The sequence below is a fragment of the Arvicola amphibius genome, chromosome 9 (genome assembly GCF_903992535.2).
Source record: "Arvicola amphibius chromosome 9, mArvAmp1.2, whole genome shotgun sequence".
NCBI classification, from domain to species: Eukaryota; Metazoa; Chordata; class Mammalia; order Rodentia; family Cricetidae; genus Arvicola; species Arvicola amphibius.
Genome location: NC_052055.2, coordinates 16,808,684 through 16,814,683, shown reverse-complemented (window position 1 = coordinate 16,814,683; position 6,000 = coordinate 16,808,684).

Genomic DNA, 6,000 nt, shown 5'->3' with positions numbered 1-6,000 from the left:
CAGGGTACAGGATGTGAAATTTCCAAATAATCAATAAAAATATTATGTTGGGGGCTGGAGAGATGGCTCAGAGGTTAAGAGCATTGCCTGCTCTTCCAAAGGTCCTGAGTTCGATTCCCAGCAACCACATGGTGGCTCACAACCATCTTTAATGGGGTCTGGTGCCCTCTTTCTGGCCTGCAGGCATACACACACAGAATATTGTATAATAAATAAATAAATAAATAAATATAAAAAAAATATTATGTTGGAAAAATATGATTTTCATTTTTTAAATCTAACTAATTAGGTTAAATCATTAAAAGTAATAGGGCTGGGCAGAGTGGTGGTGGGTCCCAGCACTTGGGAGGCAGATCTTTGTGAGTTCAAGGCAGCCTGGTCTACAGAGTGAGCTCCAGGACAGCTAGGCTGTTACACAGAGAAACCCTGCCTGGACTCAGTGAGTTCAAGCCAGCTCAGTTGTAAAGTAATTTCTGAGGGTTTGAAACACCCTAGGTCCGATCCACAGTAACACACATACACACACACACACACACACACACACACACACACACACACACCAGAAAGGAGGAAGATGTGCTGGTCCTCTGAGTTCTCCCTGCACCAACTCCTGTGTTGTCTTCATGCTTAGTTTTATTCCTCTTTGTGTGTGTGTTTCTTTTGAGACAGGGTTTAACTGTGTCCAGGCTGACCTCTAAGTCATTCTGTAGACCAGGCTATTCAAACTTGGGTTGGTCCTTCTGCCTCACCCTTGAGTGCTGGGAAGCAAGCCACTCTACGCAGCAAGTTAAGGTCCTGTGTAACCCAGTATGAAATCAGTTTTCCCTGGCTGTGTCTTCTCAATCCATCTACATTGTAAGTGAGCCCAGCATCCTCATCCTTCTCCATTTCAGAGTTTCTTAACCCAAGTTCAAGGCCCAGAAAATGCATATTAAATTTTGATTTCCATGTGGAAAATGGCATAGATTAAGAAGTCACTAGATATCTCTACCTTCGTTGATTACGAGAGATGGCCTGGGAAATTGTTGCATTTTGATATAAGCACATGTGTACTATAAGGTTCTGCTGTGTGCAGAAGAGCTCTCTCAATAAATATGTTGAGCAAAAGGAAGCTCAGAGCTTTACAGGTTATTGGTGGTCGGCTGGAATCTCCAGCGGGGCCCCAGCTCTCTCTCTCTCTCCAAACCCTGCCCTCTCAGAAAAGCCCAGGGGAGTCCAGGTCTGCATTCCTGGCGTGGCTCCTCCCCCACCTACGGTAGTAGGGCACAAACACAGCTTGTGGAGGAGGGGTCATCACCACACACCTGCAGGGTATTTAAGTCCCCCTTCTCTAGACTGGTCATGTGATTTCTCTCCAGCCTCCGCCCCCCCCCCCATCTCTGGGGGTTGGAGGACTCATCCAGGTGTGCTTTGCCCAATAAACCTGGTCTCTTACTTTTTTTTTTAAAATTGATCTTATTGAGCTCTACATTTTTCTTTGCTCCCCTCCTCTCCCCTCCCCTTCAACCCTCTCCCATGGTCCACATGCTCCCAATTTACTCAGGAGATCTTGTCTTTTTCTACTTCCCATGTAGATTAAATCCACATATGTCTCTCTTAGGGTCCTCATTGTTGTTTAGGTTCTCTGGAAGGTTCTTTACTTTTTTTTTTTAAAAAAAAAAAGTAAACTGATCTGGCTTATTACATTGGCAGAGGAACCTATTATGGGTTATGGAAACCTTTCAGTTGACAGTAGAAAAATCATCGTATTTTAGGGCTGGCAAGGTAACTCAGTCGTTAGTGTTGTCCTAGAATGCATGAAGCCCTGAACTGATACTTTGATCCCTAGCATTCCATCATGGTACCCATGCCTATAGTCCTAGTGTAGGAGGTGACTGATGTTGGAGGTCACTTGTTTATTCCCAACTGCTCAGACCTGACATAATCACACAGAAATTATATTATTTAAAACACTGCTTGGCCAATGACTAGTGTGTTCCTAGCAAGTTTTTACATATTAAATTAACCCATTTCTATTATTTTATATTTTACCACAAGGCTCATGGCCTACCAACAAGTTTCCAGCTGGTGGCTTGTGTCTTTCTACTCTGGCGGCTCCATGGGTTCTCACTGACTCCACCTTCTTTCTCCTGGCATTCAGTTTAGTGCCCCTCCCACACCTAGCTCTATTCTGCCCTGTGCAGGCCTAATACAGTCCTTTATTAACCAATGGTATTCACAGCATACAGACAGAAATCCCAGATCATCCTAGCGCTTGGGAGGTGGAGGTAGGAGGATCAATTGTCCATGGTCATCCTTGGCTACATAAAGAGCCCGGGCTCATGAGACCCTGTTCTAATATTTAAAACAAAACAAGTACACAAACAGTATCATAGATGTTGCAGCTGAAAGTGATTCTGCTTTTATTTTATCAAACCCTTGTGAAATCCTACTACATGTGCTTTATTTGATTAATTGGTTAAATTATTTCAGTAAAACAGTCTTGGACTGGGGATATATCTCAGTGGTAGAATAGCTGCTAGCACATGTGACATTTTGAGTTTAATGTTCACTCAGAAACAAAACAAAAAAACAAACTTGGCAGAAAATAACCCAAAGTGATGGGCTCAGAAGTAAATTTCTCTCTAACCTTCTTTTTCCCTCCTGTTGGGTTTTCTTCATTTTCCTTCAAGGCAAACTTGGAGACCAGAATTCTTCCTCTCCAAGGCATATCATGGAAACCAAAACCCCCTTCTTCCAAAGCCAATCATAAAACCTGGAAACACAAATCTAATTCTCCCCATCTTTCTGTGTGACAGCTGGCATAAAGACATTTTCTGATCTCTCTTGTTCAGTTATAGGCTGCAAGGCCTTCATTTAGGGGCCTTAGAGATGGCTTCATTGATAAAGTGTTTGCTGCTCAAGTGTGAAGAACTAAGTTTGATCCCCAGCATCCAAGGTCAGGGAGAGACCCTGTCAGAAAATAAAGTGGAGAGCAATTGAGAAGATACCCAACATTAATCTCTGGTCTATGCATACAGACACAAACAAAGACACACAGACAAAGATGAAGGACAGAGGGAGGGAGGGAGGGAGGGAGGGAGAGAGAGAGGGAGGGAGAGAGAGAGAGAGCGTGAGAGAGCGTGAGAGAGCAAAAGAGCTCATCATTCTAGGAGTCCTATCCTGTATCTGGGAGGAAGACTATATCAAGACTATATCAAGAGGCCAAAAGGAATGTGCTCAGAAAGGCTGTTCTGAGTTATGACCCCAACCACATAACCCACATTGGTTGATTAGCATAACCTGTTGACAACTTACATTTCTAAATGGCTGCACATACTTCCACGCTGTTCTTTGAGTCTCTATTCACAGTGTGAATGAGAATTACTGGAAAGAAGCGTTGTCTACAAATGCTGAATCTTAGGTGTGGGGGATGTGTTGTAGATGCATATGTTGGAGCTGGGCTCCCCATAATCCGTTGATCTCTGTATTGTGGTCTGTTGTGATTATCTGTAATGTTCTCTGCTGCAAAGAGAAGCTTCTTTGATGAGGGGCAAGAGCTACACTGAGCTGTGGGTATGAGGATAAGATTTAGAATGCAGTTAAAAAATTATATTGGTCTAGAAGGCTCTCTTTTAAGATCTATGTCCTCACTAGCCCCAGGTAGTTGGCTAAGTGTCTAGTTCCAGGCATGATATCCCTCCTGCTGATTAGGCCTTCAGTCTAATGAGACAGTTATTGGTTACACCAAGACACGAGTGCCACTAATGCACATTTCAGGATGCCTTTGCCATGCTGGTCATTTGTTACCATCCACAGGCATCACAGTTGGATAGAATCATTGATGGCTTCCTCCCTGTCAGTTTAGATAGTACATTCTGGTACTGTAAAAGCTAGACCATGGGAAGGAAGCCCTCAGATTAGATATGACACAAATCTTCTGAGTCCTGTATCTGAAATATGTGGTCTCTTCAGCAATAGGAACTTGCTTTCAACCTCTGAGGGGCAACCAAGGGCAACAGCCATAGCCTATATTGTTTTGGGAATCACTTGGAGTGCCTTTACCCACAGCTCTGATAGAGGTTTCCCATGCCTGGTATTGGGGATTTTGCTAGCTGAAGTCTACGGCTCCTGGGGTGGGGGTGCATTGTCAGCCTATGTGGTATAACTTCACCACACACACACATACACACACACACACACACACACACACACACACATGCACGATGTATAATTTTAGCAAAATATAAAAAATATGATTCCTTGCTTAATAATGCTTATTGCCACTCAATTCACAATACTTAATGGAAACAACCTTAATGTCCTTCAAAAGTGGAATAGATAATTGAAATATAGGACACACTCACCACAGGATACTACTATTCCTCTGTGAAGAAAAGTGTAACTCACAAGTGTGCAGATAGGACTACAAAAGATCATACTGAGTTAGGTAAGCCAGATCCGGAAAAATAAATATCACATATTCTTTCTCGTCTGAGGCTCTTATCTCCAGTCTTCAGATGTGAGTATATAATCCCAAGTAACTGTAGAAAACAGGAGAGTAAAAACAGAACAGGGGAGGGAGGGGACAATAGAGCGGGAGGGAAGGGACAGTTGGGAGAGAATGATGCAGGTGACATGAAGAGAGAAATGGGAAAATTTGGGGCAGAGGACTTAGATGGGGAGGTGGAAGGAGATCAATACAGAAGGAGAGGAAGAGAGGAAAGACTAATAACATTAGTGGTATTTGACAAAGTCTCAAGGAATTGTAACACTTAAAAATTTTTGACATGTGGTAAGGAGGTCACTAGTTTGTTTCCCAGCCACCTGGCAGCTCAGCCCCGAAATAATCACACAGAAGTTGTATTAATTAAATCACTGATTGGCCCATTAGCTCTAACTTCTTATTGGCTAACTCTTACATCTTAATTTAACCCATTTCTAGTAATCTGTTTAATGCCACGAGGCTGTGGCTTACCGGGTAAAGTTCCGGCGTCTGTCTCTAGCAGGGCTACATGGCTTCTCTATGACACCCTCTTTCTCCCAGAATTCAGCCTAGCTTTCTCGCCTAACTAAGTTCTACCTTGCTATAGGCCAGGCCAATTTCTTTATTAACCAATGGTATTCACAGCATACAGAGGGGAATCCCACATCCTTGACAATTAAATACACGGACAGAATGTGCTGTGATGATATCCACCCCCTTCGATACCATCCCTTCCTATTCTAAAGGAGTCCTCTCACCCACATATCTTTTGTTTGGGGGGGGGGTGGTTCAGGCTTTTGCAGTTAGCTGCTGTATATTCATGATTACGACAGTAACGTCGTATCCAGAAGGCAGCATTCCATAACACTTCTGTTCATCCTCCAGCTCTGACGGGTTTTCCACTCCATCTTATGGGACTCCATGTTTTGGAGCCAGTGACCCAGAGATGTCTTCTTCAGTATCAGTCACTTAATCTCATCATTGACCTGGGCTTTATTTTTTAAGACCCTCGAGAACAACTGAAGCAGATCTGTCTGTGGAACATGAAGCAATTGCACCCTCTAGTGGGGGAGAATCCTAATTGTTTTACAAACAAAAATTTTTTTTTATAAGACAAGCAAAAATTTTATAGGCGAACACATTTTAATAATATGAAACCTGTATCATCCTATAAGCTTTTCTCTAATTATTATTATTATTTTAATTAGGTAATTAGGTTTACATCCTGACCGCAGCACCTCCCCCTGTCCACCCCGCCTCCATATTTGATGAGAAAGATTTCTAAGGGCATTTTTCAGAAGCTATTGCATTGTCCATGAATGACGAATCTTGTTGTGAGCTGGAACTCTACCTCATCTGAAGCTATTCAGTGTCAACACAAGGTGGAGCAGATTCCAAGACACTAGAGCACTTCTTGGTTCTATTTTTCCCAGGGCCCACTATCCTTGCCACTGACATTTTTTTTTTCTCTGTGCTGGGGATTCCAGACAGAGCCTTCCATGCTAGGAAATCTGACCATCATAGAGCTGTACCCC